The 15,114-nt window shown below is 40.2% G+C and overlaps 1 protein-coding gene across 1 annotated transcript in view; it reads left to right on the forward strand.

Moving 5' to 3' along the window:
- Positions 1-2,415: 2,415 nt before the first annotated feature.
- LOC115220794 (lysosomal alpha-glucosidase-like) overlaps positions 2,416-15,114 on the forward strand; it is a 191,461-nt gene continuing 178,762 nt past the window's right edge. Inside the window, exon 1 of the mRNA XM_029790937.2 lies at positions 2,416-2,433. The gene's annotated coding sequence lies outside the window, so the exon portion shown is untranslated. The remainder of the gene's footprint in view (positions 2,434-15,114) is intronic.

Here is a 15,114-nt window from a genome sequence, read left to right on the forward strand (position 1 = left end):
GGCATAGGAATGGCTGTGTGGTAAGTAGCTTGCTTACCAACTACATGGTTCTGGGTTCAGTCCCACTGCATGGCACCTTGGGCAAGTGTCTTCTACTATAGCCTCGGGCCGATCAAAGCCTTGTGAATGGATTTGGTAGATGGAAACTGAAAGAAGCCCGTCGTATATATGTGTGTGTATATATATATATATATATATATATATATATATATGTATGTGTGAGTGTGTATATGTTTGTGTGTCTGTGTTTGTCACCCCACCCCCAACATCGCTTGACAACCAATGCTGCTGTGTTTATGTCCCTGAAATTATCAATGGAGAAGAAGACCAAACTGAACTCCAGTCTGATCTACATGCTGTAAGCCATTGGGCTGACAAAAAGGAAATGCAACTAAATGAGAGAAAATTTGAACTGATGGTTCTGCAAAAGAGACTGATAGAATAAGTACTAGGCTTACAAAGAATAAGTCCTGAGGTCGATTTGCTCAACTAAAGGTGGTGCTACAGCATGGCCACAGTCAAATGACTGAAACAAGTAAAAGAGTAAAAGAGTAAATTCCCCTTAAAAAAATTCAAGTACCCGTGATTCAAAAAATATCTCATAAAAATATAGGGAGAATTTCTATCTTTCAGTCCATGGCACTCCAAAAGTTGTATAAAAGATTAAGGGAATTAAAAGTAAGAAAAAAGGACAGATGGCAATAGCTGCGATGACGCTTTGAAATGTCGCTGCTGCATCTTAAAGGGAACGATGACTATTTTATTTGTAATCTTTATCATCTTAATGAGAGAGCTGAAAAACAAATTTTGAGTTTTAGTCTATAATATAAATTGAACATGGGCGATTGTTGTATTCTTTCTTGTCTTGAGGTTCATAGCCAAATGGCTGGGTGGATTCGCATGAAAAATGGCACACATGTGGAGATGGGTGCATAGATTGGAATGTGGTTTGTACTTTTTTCCTAGCCCCCATAGTTACTGAGAAAATCGATTCAGGGGACTCGAAGTGATAAGGTTGAGAAACACTTATAGATTATGCTTAACCGAAGACGATCACAGCCACATCATCCAAACAGACCGGGTGAAACCGGGATTAGCTGCTAGTATATATATATATACATGTGTGTGTGTGTGTGTGTATTATATATATATGTATGTGTGTATATACAGACACACACACAACGGGTTTCCACACAGTTTCCATCTACCATATTCACTCAGAAGACGTTGGTCGTATAGGGGAAGACACTTGCTGTACAGTGGGACTGAACCTAAAGCCATCTGGTTGCAAAGCAAGCTTCCTAACCACACATCCAGCCATGCCCAACACCTCTACACCGCCATGCATGTGACAACATCACCCACCTACCAACTCCTCAAAAAATAAAAAAATAAAAAACGTACGTTGACTTCCATTTAACTGTATATTCTGTATGCAGAAGATATCCCTAGGAAAGCTCCCCTTCTATAATTTTCTCTCTGATAATGTCAATATATCCCCTCTCTCTCTCTCTCTTTCTCTCTCATAAAACACTTTATTTAACGAGTAATATTAACTAATAATAACCAATGCTATCCTAACACATAAACAAACGGTCGATGACATTATTTGCAGAACATTCTTCGCTCGCTCACTCTTTTATTTATTTTTCATTTTCATTCTCGGCATTTTTTTTCTTTCGTCATAACCTCTCTTATTCTTCCTATAAATTTTCATTCTTTCTTCATATTCTTCTTTACTTCTTTTTTCTTCTCTCATTCCTTTGTTTACCTACCTTTGTCATGATCTGTATCCATCGTCATTAATTTTCATTCTTCTTCTTCCTTTTCTTCTCCTTCTTCTTCTTCTCTTCTTCTTCTTCTTCTTCTTCTTCTTCTTCTTCTTCTTCTTTTTCTTTTTTCTTCTTCTTCATCCTCCTTCTACTTTTACCCCGGTTCTTTCCTCTACTTTTCGTTTTCCCCTCCTCCTATTCTTCTTTCATCTCTTTCTTTTTCAAACGCGGTCATAATTTGTGTGCGTGCGTACGTGCGTGTGTGTCTGTGTGTGTGTATTTTCATTCTTTCATCATTTTCTTCTCCTACTCCTCTTCCTTCTCTCTCATTTTCCATCGTCTGCCGTCATAATTTTTTTGATCATAACTTCTTTTGTTTTTTCTCATATTAACTTTATTCTCTCTCTCTTTCTCTCTCTCTCTCTCTTCTCTCTCTCTCTCTCTCTCTCTCTCTCTCTCTCTCACCGCCACCATCCCCGCCTTTTCTATCACCCTTTCCCTCTCTCTTCCTTTGTTTATTACATTTTAAAACTTTCTTCTTCTCGTGTACTCCTTCACTTGCTTTTACTCATTTTTTTCGTTTTACCTTCTTCGCCTGCAGGTCAATCCACATATATCTTCACACACACACACACACACACACACACACACACACACAGAGCTCTCGTTAAACCGGGACCCCATTAGTCGGGCATCGGATAAACCGGACGAAATCTGAGTTAAAAGAATAGTTTTTTCCTCTGTCTTTGTGTATGAGGATCACAAGGGACACTTTTTTTGAGGAGTTTTAGGGTTTTTACTTTCTGTGTCCAGATGATGAGGCACAGTCCACTGGCTTTCGCAGCCTGCCACCGCCTGAATCTTTGTAAATCAGCTCCTACGGGAAAGATATGAGCAAGGTGGGAATTCCACAGGTCTGATGTTCTGGGGGTGAGAGGGAAGAAGGACTGGATGTAGTAGTTAGTGGTGGGCCCGAGAGATAGGTGATAGGACATAAGATTAATAAGAGGAGGAAAGACGAGTAGGCAGTGGTGTAGCTAGGGTGTGCGTCGCCTGGAGTAGTATTTGAGTTTGCTGCACCGTTCCGACCTGCCCCTGTACAGCAGACCCAAATGTGCCGCTGCCATAAAAGCGTCGCCTGGGGTAGATTGCGTCTCTCGACCCCTACCGAACAATACATATGCTACAGCGAGTAAGCCTGGAAAACCTGAGAGAAGGAGGCATGAGACCAGCCAGGTTTAGGAAGCAGAGGTCATTATTGTAGCAAGAGAGAAGTAGAGAGAGAATACACAGCGCGCATACGAGTCAAAGAAGTGACTTCACGCTGATCCGACGACTGGGCCTTTTGTTTACGCAACCTAAGCTGTCTGTGTGCAGCGTGGAGGCGCAATGGCCCAGTGGTTAGGCCAGCGGACTCGCGGTCGTAAGAACATAGTTTCGATTCCCAGACCAGGCATTGTGAGTGTTTATTGAGCAAAAACACCTAAGCTCCACGAGGCTCCAGCGGGGAGGGGTGGTGAAGCCCGCTGTACTCTTTCACAACAACTTTCTCTCACTCTTTCTTCCTACTTCTGCCACAAAGCAGAGGAACCATGGTGTAACCCAGTATGGTGTGGTAAACTTTCAGACCCTAGTCTAGATTGCGAATCCTCTGTACCCCAGGATAGTTCAGCTCTCCACCCGTTAAAATCCACAGTTTACAGAATGAGGATAACGACGTAGCTTTCGCACCCGTGCAACCGCCAGTCTATCGCGTGTGGTGGGTGGATCTTCAAGTTGCCACACGCATTCTTAGTAGCTTAGAGTAGGCTCGAATTAGAGATTATTCTTTGTGGCTAATGGTGTGAGTCCTGATTGAAAGAAGAAGAAGAAGAAGAAGAAGAAGAAGAAGAAGAAAAAGAAAAAGCAAAAGAAGAAGAAGAAGAAGAAGAAGAATAGGGGATCAGAACTAAAATCTGGTGAAGACGGGAGTTGATAGAATGAAGGATAGAAAAAGCTGTTAACACACACGGCAAGATCCGAAATGAAGCAACTAACCCAGAAGGTGGGAGACGGACAAATTCTGTAATTTCGATAGGAAATAAGCATGTCAGACATAGTCTAAAGCTTTGATGATGCCAAGGTGACAAGAAGGCTTTCATCAAATTTCTACAATGAAACCTCGTTAAACGGAGCCGTTAAGCTTGATATCGGATAAACCGGATGGAATCTGAGTTAAGGGAATTAATTTCAGTGGTGAATTTTGGCACTATGTGTAAAAATGTTATAAGGACTTATTGAGTATGTGCAAGGCCCTGAAACGGCGCACATTCTCTTCTGATGACCCCTGAAACCTACTGGCGTCCGGTATGCCAAGCTTTTGATTGACAGCAGTTACACGAGCTAACTGTTTGCTAATCTTCTGACTGTGCTAGATTAGAGCTGTACTCCCACCAAAGGCGATAATTCCATCATAAATATTAATCCCATTCAATAATACGATAAAGGAACAAACTGTAAAGCGAATGTTTTTGTGTCTTGTTATGAAATATCGTGGTTGTTGCTTTGGGATAGCTTCGCACCCGACACCAACTAGTATCATGATATGGTATTAGATATCTCACGACTAGTTTTATCCAGATATACTATTCTGCGGAAGACCCTGATAGATTTCCCGGAAATGTCCTGAAGGAATGTAGACACCAACTTGCAGCCCCTCTAACCAACCTCTGGAGAAATTCTTTAGACTCAGGTTATACACTGAAACAGCTCTTATCCCAGGCTGTCATTTCAGTCTTCAAAAAGGGAAACAAATTTCTCGCAATTAACTATCGCCCAATCTCACTCACCTCCCATATCATCAAAGTGTTTGAAAGGGTGGTGAGGTCAAGGATAACTGACTTCCTGGAGATCCACAACCGTCTAAATTCCAACCAGCATGACTTTCGCTGCAGCAGGGACTGTCTAACACAGCTCTTACATTACATCGCTGATATTCTTAAAGTCTTAAAGTGGGGTTTGAAGAGTCAACCACAATATCCTCCCGCCAAAATTGTCAAATTTTGGAATCTATGGGAAATTGCTGCACTGGGTTAAGTATTACCCGATGAACAGAACAAAACATTGTAACCGGTGGAATCCGCTCAAACCTAGCAAAAGTCGCCAGTGGTGTCGCTCAGGAGACTGTTTTGGGCCCGCTTCTTTTTATAGTTTATATAAACGATATCTCAAACGTCATTAAATACAGCAAAATAAAAATGTTCGCAGATGACTCTATCCTTCGGGAAATTATCAATTGAGAAGAAGACCGAACTGAACTCCAGTCCGATCTACATGCTGTAAGCCATTGGGCTGACAAAAAGGAAATGCGACTGAATGAGGGAAAATTTGAACTGATGCATTTTAGAAAAAAAAAAGACTGCGCTCAAACAACCATATTCTCTTCCTTCAAGAGAACTACTCATAGCGTCCAATAAAATCAGGGACTTAGCAGTGATAGTTGACAGCAATCTCAGCTGGTGTGCCCACATCAGCAATAAAGTCGATATGGCTCACAGGATGAGCTCCTGGATTCTCGGAACTTTCCAGTCCAATGGGCAGGATGTCATCATTCCCTTACTTTACTTTGTACTGCCATACCTAGAACACTGCTGCCCCCTGTAGTTTCCTCACACTAAACAAAACATTATGAGAATTGAATTACCCCAGACAGCATTCACTAAAAAAATTAAGGGCATGACTGATCTTGATTATTGGGACCACCTTAAAACATTGAATCTTTATTCTCTCCAGCGCCGCTGTGAGCGATACATCATTTGCACAATGAGGTTATAGGGCCTTACTTCGGTTGAGAGTAAACATAATAAATTTTGTTCTTAATATTAGTTTCAGAATTCATCCAAGGCTGCGACCATGTGCTATTTGTCCCCTATACAATTCAGGATCACAACACATAAATTCACTGCAACGCAATTTCTTTTCCTCAACAGGCCCTGTTCTATTTAACATTGTCTGAAAACAAATAAAAGAAAAAGATCTCATCACCTTCAAACGAAACCTGGACAAATTTCTTCAAGAGATACCAGATAATCCACCTATAGTCAAAAACTTGAATAGGCCATGATACCACAAAACTTGACTTTAAAATGACTTGACAGATCCTATCAGGTGGTGCTATTAAGTTAGACATGGCTTGGGCCAATCTTTGGTCGAGACACGGCGAAATAATGAGAGAACGACCATTAGGTGCAAAGACAAGCAACTTTTCACCCAATACACAGACTATTTATATATTTATACACCTTTATTTTCTAGCATTCGGACTCCCTTACTAACTATCCTTAAATTCGCCTACTATCTCATTTTATTTACCTTCACGTCTGCTTCTTCCAGTCTATGGTCAATCTTCTTATTCGCTCCTCTCTCAAATAAATATTACGTTTCCGTGTGGAGAAGTTCTATGTATAAATAAATTCACTGAAAAATTTATTAAGTGAAACACATTTTCTTTCTAATAATTCTGTTTTTGCTGTATGATGATATAATCAGGCCATAGTTTGTTTCCAAATCTAATAATGCACACTTAGAGACAAAGATTAAGTTAGACCGAAATAGTTTGAAATTGTTTGTGTGGTTTATTTTCGAGTAATACTTATTTCAGACTGTTGGGTTCGGCAGAGGAGTAACAGGGGGTCGGGTTGCCAATATTATCTTCATCACTATCACCTCCAACACCATCGATAACAGCCACTATCATCAATACTATCACAACCGCCGTTACCATCACCAACACCACCGCCATTACTCAGTCACCCGCCAACTCTTTAATGACCAACAACAATAGCACCATCAAGATAGCGATGTCAGTCATTGAATATATCTATTTATCTACGCCAAAACACAGTCCTCCATCCCTCACTCCACACACATCCACTACCAACACACCACCATCATCACCACCACATTTATTCCCAATTTCTCAATTCTCATTTCTTTTTCTGGCAGCTTTGTCACTGTCCGCAAAATATTTTTCTCTCTCCGAAGACAGAAGATGTCTGAAACTTTTGCTTTTCTTTTCTTTTCTTTTCTTTTTCTTCTTCTTTTCTCACAACATATTCCGTTGCTTGAATTTTATTTATTTCTTTTTCTTCTTTGTACAATCTTACTTTTTGCCAATGCAAAACATCAAAAGTTTCCTCGGATCTTACTCTTTTACCATATACGAGGTGCATTCCAGAAGTTTTCAGATTATTTCAAGAAAAACACTTATTAATCTCAGAAAAGATCAAAACTCCAGTCTCCTTCAAAACAAGATCCTTTGATTTCAATGCCCTTGCAGCGCTCCACCAACTCCACGAAGGTCGTATAGAAACCTCCAAAGTGCAGGTATCCAGGAGCCTTATCACAGCCTCTTTTCATCTTTTCTGTCTTCAAAACGACTGTTCCAGAAGTTCTCCTTCAGCGTGGGAAAAAAACCACCAAAAGTCGCAAGGAACAAGGTTTGGACTGTAAGGAGGCCAAGATTACCTAGATGGAATTGTGGACTGGTACTGAATTGTCCTGGTGCTGATGTCACCGACCCGAGTGGAAGAGCTCTGGCCTTTTGCGCCGAAATCTCTTCCTGAACTTTCTTAAAACCTTCACAAAGTACTCTTTGTTGACTGTCTGCCTAGAGGGAACCCAGTAGATGTCGATGGTACTCTTGCTGTCGAAAAAATAGGGATTGTAACGAGACCTGGGATTTTAACCCTATTCTCTAAGTTATCAGGCTTGTATCACGAATCAAAGATGCAATTATCACGACCTATGGCTTACAGGAGATCACGCCACAAAGTCAGACCATAATTTCAGATGTCCTTGAGATTCACGCCCTCTTCCCTAGTTAGAGGCAGTTTGGTGCTAAAAAATCTTCAGAGAGGTTGAGGACAACCAGAGAACACACATTCTACCTTTCGCCTTAAGCAAACCAGTCCAGGGCAGAGGCTTAGCAAGGTTAGGCTGGCTCACATCTCCTTTCTTTCCGGTCCAAAAAAATCTAATGACAGAGTAAAAACATTATTTCACTCATGTCCAAAGCAAACCAGAAGTGCGAATAGATTTGGATAAACTCACGGTTTTCATTCGGAACCATCTCCTTCCTGTCTCTTGAGTACGTAATTAAGGACTGCGGAATTTAGACATTATGAAAGTTGATCTCTATATCCTAAGTCTTTCTACAGTAAATATCTATGTACGGCCTTTCCTTAAATACGTTCTAAAATGTTCGCGAAATTTATTCCTGTTTTCTACACGCAGTCAGCCTAATCCGTAATAATCTTACAGCAAAGACCACAGCGACAATGAAACCAATTAACCTGCGCGGGAATGGTGACCCAACGCAAACAAGCAATCTTACCACGACAACATGCCATACCATCGTGACAGGATCATCATAAGCCCTCGGTGGACTTGCTTTTACCTGGTCTTCTTGGGTCTGAAGGATCCAGGATGCTTCCATTTGGCACTCTGTCTCTTGGTCTCTCTCGATCATAACAGTAGACCCAGCTTTCGTCACCAGACACACAAATACTCTTGAATTGCGAGTAAAGAGCTCAAACATCTCCCTACTGACACCAACGTGTTTTTCCTTCTGTTCGCCACTGAGCACCCTGGGAACAAACTTTGCACAAACTTAGATAGATAGATCTCAGCAAATTGTACGCTTATTGTCTTTATAAACAACACAAGGATCTTCATTCAAAAAATTGCGAATTTTCTCAACCAGTTCTGATGTCCTTCTCCCTCCCACACCTCTCATCTCTCACCTCCTCTTGGCATATGACCACTGGCAAGATCAACCAGGCAGCAGAAGACGATAACGATCACTCGGGGCGTATAACACACGGACTCACACACTCGCAGATGATATCGCGACGACCTCTGCACACGGCATATCGACCGCCGCGCGCAGGGGACGATCGCATGGCGCCCGGACGCGGCACTTCGATACGCAGCAGCAACTCTTGGTTGAAAGGAGATGCTCGGCTAATACAAATAAATCCATGACTTGTCGGGAGCATGTCTTAAGTTTCTGTGGTATTTTTGCCGAGTTTAAAACAAAACTTTATTGCAATGCGAGTTTCCAGATTGTCTTCACGTCCCGACAGCGTTCTACAAACCAGTCAGCTGTGCCGCTGAGCATTTTGTCCGATGCTGTAACGATTCTACCAGCTCGCTATCCAAGAATAATATATTGGCGATAGCAAACTTGTTTCCAATCTGAAAATATTTCGTACAAATTGTATAAACATTATTTAGAATCAAATCACTTTAGTAACCATTTTCAACGATGCTTAATAAATGCCATAGGTAATGGTAAATTTAGTCTGTTGTTAGACGAACATAATGGTATTATTGTCATGAAACTACTCGGCGTTCCTATAATATACTAGAGTAAGAAGATAAATAACGTTATCTCTACATATCGTGGATTTAAAGAGCTTGATGTGATGTTGAAAATATTGTAAAAGCAATTATGAAATAAACAATGGCGCATTCATTCTCAATATGTTCTGGCAGATAGAAACAAGAATGTCCGATCGCTGTTGTTTTTCACCATCGGAGAATATCTCCTCAGTTTAGACAATGAATACTCGTAACTCACATGATTCACCGGCGTAAGGAGACTTTGTGACTCCACGGTGTTTCGACCTTATTGTGTGTCTCCTCAGCCAAAGCTACTCTGTCAGACCAATGAATCTAACAAGAGCGAGTGTGCTTCATTACAGAAATTAACAAAAAGATTATTTGTCGCAGTGTTCCAAAGTCCCATTATGACGGTGAATCACGTGTGCCATGAGTACTTATCTTCTAAAAGGAGGTATTCTCCGATGGCGAAAATCAACAGCGATTAGCATATTCACGTTCAAATCTGCCAGAATGTATTGAGAATGAAACGTTATTGTTTGGATTCTCGCCGTTTCCGTGCACTACATGAATTAGTATGAAGTTGGTAAAACGCTAGACTTGAAGATATTTCTAACATTCTGTATTGTGTAATGGTTGGGGAGGCGCGTGACCTAGTGGGAAGGGTGTTGCCCTCACGAGCGCCAAATCGCGGGTTCGATTCGCGGATCGGGCAGCATGTGTTCTTGAGCAAAACACTTCATTTCACGTTGCTCTAGTGCTGTGTGGACACCCGAGACCCCCATGTCAACGAATAAACCCAACGTTTCTTCTGCGTGTCAGAAAAGATGACTAAAAAAGGTTGAGGTAGGATTTGCACTTCCAGCCTCATACAACCCTCACCAGCAACGACAACCCAAGGATTGGAGGGTTGTCACCTGAGTGGTGCTAAGGTATCATCCGCCAGGAGTAGGGGATCACCAACCAAATGATGAATGCAGGGACGCGCTGATACAGCGCATGCCTCCATACCACCACCACATAATGGATGCGGACATGCTCTATCCCACATTAGTTTTCGACCAGATATCATTACATTTTCGACACCTTGGCAAAATAAAAAATAAAAAATAAGGATTTCTATCAGACATTTAATGATGCAAAACAATGACAGTGTACAGTAAGTTCCGTAATAGTAGAGTCCAAGAAGTATAAAGATCCAATGGTAATCCGGGTGGAGTGGTGGTAAAGTGGTTCTGGAGAGGTGGTAAAGATCCAAGAGGAAGGTAGGAAAGGCGATGAAGGCTCAAGTGTCTTCAACTATAGCCTCGGGTCGACCAAAGCCTTGTGAGTGAGTTTGGCAGACAGAAACTGCAAAAAGCCGGCCGTGTATATGTAAATATATATGAGTGTGTGTGTGTGTGTGTGTGGTGTGTGTGTGTGTGTGTGTGTGTGTTTTACCCACTACAGCTTGACCCTTGGTGTTAGTCTTTATTAGTCCGTTTACATCTCCGTAACTTAGCAGTTCAGCAAAATAGACCAATACAAAAAGTGCCAGGCTTATAAAAATATGTACTGGGGTCGATTCATTCGACTTAAGATTCTTCAAGGCGGTGCCCCAGCATGGCCGCAGTCTAATGACTGAAACAAGAAAACAGATAAAATGTATTTGACACTCTCTTTCTGGAAACGAAACACTTCTTGGCACCTGCAAAGGTGACATCCTCACGTGTTAAATATTCATTAATATTTTAATCCTAAGCTAATGATTTTAATTAATGATTGAAGAACTAAACACGAAAGAAACCAGAACTTGTTACGTTAAATGAGTGGAAGATCTTAAGAACTTGATTTTGAAATTTTCTCTTCATTTTGTTCAAGTAATTGGAGTAAAGGAACCGCGAGGAAATATAACAGTTTTGAAGAATGTCTGCGGTCTTAACAAATACAGATACAGTATCGATTTTCCGGAATCTTTAGTTTCAAAGCCTTTCCGAATTATTGATTTCTTTCTAACTAAGGGTGGCCACCATAGTCAACACACTCTAAATCAGACAATTATTAAATTTACTTAAATAATTAAATGAAATACAGGTATCTGTACACGTGAACTGGCGCTGAAAAGTTCCTGGCTTTGGGTGAAAGGAAATGCAAGAGTATCAGTTAATTGTGATTTTATTTAACATATTCCCCTCTCAGATTCACTCACTCATTGCAGCGGTTGGTCAATTTTTTTGTAAGCCCTGTAAAAGAACTCTGAATATTGGGCCTTTTGCGATACCCTTTGCACCAGGAACGTTTCAACACCCCTTTGTGTGTGTATATATATATACATATACATACGAGGGGGTGCTGAAAAGTTCCTGGCTTTGGCTAAAAGAAAATACAAGAGTATCAGTTAATTATGATTTTATTCAACATATTCCCCTCTCGTGGAGGCGCGTGGCTTAGTGGTTAGGGTGTCAGTATCATGATCGCAAGATTGTGGTTTCGATTCCTGGACCGGGCGACGCGTTGTGTTCTTGAGCAAAGCACTTCATTTCACGTTGCTCCAGTCCACTCAGCTGGCAAAAATGAGTAACGCTGCGATGGACTGGCGTCCCGTTCACCTGGGAAAACACATACGCCATTGAAACCGGGAAACCGAGCCCATGAGCCTGGCTAGGCTTTAAAAGGGCACATTTATTTTTTTATTTTATTGCCCCCTCAGATTCACATTGCAGCAGTCCTTCAGCTTTTCTAATCCCTATAAAAGAACTCTGAACATTGGGCCTCCAACCAGGCCTTTCGCGAGGCCTTAAAGCCAGGAAGTTTTCAGTACCCCTCCCCCACCTCGTAAATGTAGATTATTGTTGAATATATGAGGTTTCGGACCATCCGTGTGCGGCAAGTCGGTGTTGTGCCTCTATCATGTTACATTCAATAAAAGCCATTTCTACAGATTGTGAAATAATGAAATATTTACGGTTTTCTGGAACTCCATTTTCTCTGGCAGCCTTTCTGCTGATTCGGTGAAAATACATTTAATGTTGGACAACTCACTTGACTTTATCATCCAGTTGGCCGCTAGATTATTAGTAATTAAGGGAAAATATAGCACTTGTTTTTGTCACACAGTGTTATCTCCAGAATCCAGGCAACGGATTAAAGTATAATTATGAGCTGCAAAAGATTAATTCAACGAAGATATTTGGATGAAGTTCTAGTGGTGATAGGAAAGGGCAATATGTGGGAAAACACTCGAAGACAAAGAAATCTCAATAGCATCAAGAACTACACCCTCAAACCTGCAATATTCAGTTTAGCAGCAACATGGAAAACGCTAAAGACAATCACCACTTTCGCCAATGCTTGGAAGAAATTATTCAACACACTGTGGATGATAGAATACAATTTTAATGGATTCCAGGGTAATGATTTTCATTGTAGGTTACAGGATTTTGTAGAATATCACGTTAGAACGTATTTAGAAAACTCAGACGTTGGCCCTGGATTATAACAGAAGAAATAGTGAAAGAAATTCAGTTTGGTGACAAGAGAGATACTGCAGATGTTGAAAATGATGAACCTTTGACCCAAGAAACATAACTTGTCTGTTATACAAGAATCTCACGATGACGTCATTTTGTATATTAATTTGTCAAAATGATTTTCAAAAAATAGTTCAAACATCTAAGAGCAGAGGTTTTCTACAGGGGTCCATATGGCCCTTCGGGGTCCTTATAAGATTTTGTTGTTAAGATTTATGTTATAAATTGGTTTTATTTCTACAATACACAAAATAATTTTTGATAATTTTTTATACAATTCCGGATAATATTTGATTATGAAAATATAAAAGGATTGTTTTAAACATCGAACGGCTATGAAGCTCTACCCAAGTAAAATGGGAATCAAAGGGCAAAAAAAAATGGTTGAGAACCACTGAGGACTTTAATGGGATTTCGTTGTCTCAAAGCAGCACCAGTGAGGTAAACAACTAAAACTCGAGTGATTCTATAAGCCAATTCATCCCAAACTGTATGTATAAATCCTAGCCATCACTATGACCGTGTAGCTTGTACAATGCCTTTGCTTCTTGTTTTAGGTGCCTATCTAGTCATGCAGAGATGTAGTCAGCCTCTCAGCTCTCTCATCATTGAGGGCTCGGAACTTTTTGGTTGTGTCACGCCCATTAAAAAACTGCCATTAAAAAATTGGGTTATCTCCCCACTAAAAAGTCGAGTTTATGTGGAACAAGAGATTGGATTTGTAGCGAACTCTATTATATAACAGACATACGAACGTAGCAGGTAACAGCTAGCCTTTGGACACTGTTTTGGACCCTGTTGTGTCTACCACTCAGATTGGTGCAATTTCTCTCATACTCTATCGTGCGCCAATATGCAACCCAACCAATCACAACCTGCAAATTAGTCATGTGAGACAGTCTGTTCCAAACAAGTATTTGAGCCTTCCCGTCAGCTATAAAAGCTCACCTCTTCCTAAGCTTGGGGTCTGTCAGTTCCAGAACTTCTAAAGTCTAACCACTATTGCAGCGACCTCCATCTTCGTTGCCACCACTGATGTCTCTCACCAACGTCGTCAACATCTACACAGCACCAACACACTGCACTGGTTCCTACATCGCTGTTCGTGAGCTTCTCACCAGGGTTAACAGCTTACATACAATCCACGCAGATGCCTGTAGAAACATACAAACGTCCATCAACCACTTCCATTCAGCTTGTGTGTGTGTGTATATATATATTAGAAGAAATGAGGTACTCAGAAAATCGGATGGTTTATATTTACAAATATTTATTTGTATATTACATTTTTTATATATATATCATATCACTTAGATCATTAGCGCTTTCTCCCATTCTAGTGGGGTTTTCAAATCAAACTAAGTTCCTGTGTGAGGAGCTTTGACCAGTTTATAGAGTTTGTAGTGGTGGGGGGAATATAAGACAGTACCTCATTTCTTCTAATATATAATACCTGTACATCATCTCCAAACCTTCCAATATATATATATATATATATATATTATATATATATATATATATATATATATATATATATATATATATATATATATATATATATAAATACGTGTGACCACAATAAACATATTTAAAGTTACCACCTTGCGTTTTATACCTTCTTTACCGGGTTCCTACCACAATCATATAACAGCTTTCTGAGCGGAGTCTCATTACATGACACCACAAAATATAACATCTAAAGATTAAAAGGGTTAGATCCATTTGATTCAATACTTCAACACATTGTTGACGTTTGGCCTCTACAATAGGAATGGTATGATTTGTTATCAAAATGTTATTAGATTCAATAATATAATCTAATCTTTTCACTTTTCAAGTTTATTAATTTTTCATTTTTTTTGTTTTATTGAGAACTAAACAATTTTTTTAGTTGGAGGAGATAACCCAATTTTTTAAAGGGGTTGAGATAGCCAAAAAGTGTTAAGGGCTCTACCAGCTTCTCATTGGTACTTGTTGAGTGCACTTGTGCAAAGATATAACGGGAGTCGAATGCATGACCTTACGATCGTCAGCCCAACACTCGAACCACTGGGCTGAGTGCTTTCACAATATATTTGTGTGTATGTGTGCGTGTGTGTGTGTGTGTGTGTGTGTGCAGGTATAGCTCTGTCGGTTCAGAAATGCTTTGCAATTTCATGCTTTCTAGTTCGATTCTACCTTGCTCCTACGGATTGATCCTTTATATCAGTTTTACTGTGTAAATCCTTCTATGAGGGACCGTAATTTCTCTTTATTCTTTTTGATTCGCTTTCTCAAACGACATTCTAGTTTGCTTTTACTCGTTTTGTTTTGTTTTTTTACTTGTTTTCAAATTAGAAAGTTTCAAACGACGTGAGAAGCCACTCAGTGTAAGGAGTGAAGAAGAAGAAGAAGAAGAAGAAGAAGAAGAAGAAGAAGAAGAAGAAGAAGAAATTAAGACAAAAGGAATG

The sequence above is a fragment of the Octopus sinensis genome, linkage group LG17 (genome assembly GCF_006345805.1).
Source record: "Octopus sinensis linkage group LG17, ASM634580v1, whole genome shotgun sequence".
NCBI classification, from domain to species: domain Eukaryota; kingdom Metazoa; phylum Mollusca; class Cephalopoda; order Octopoda; family Octopodidae; genus Octopus; species Octopus sinensis.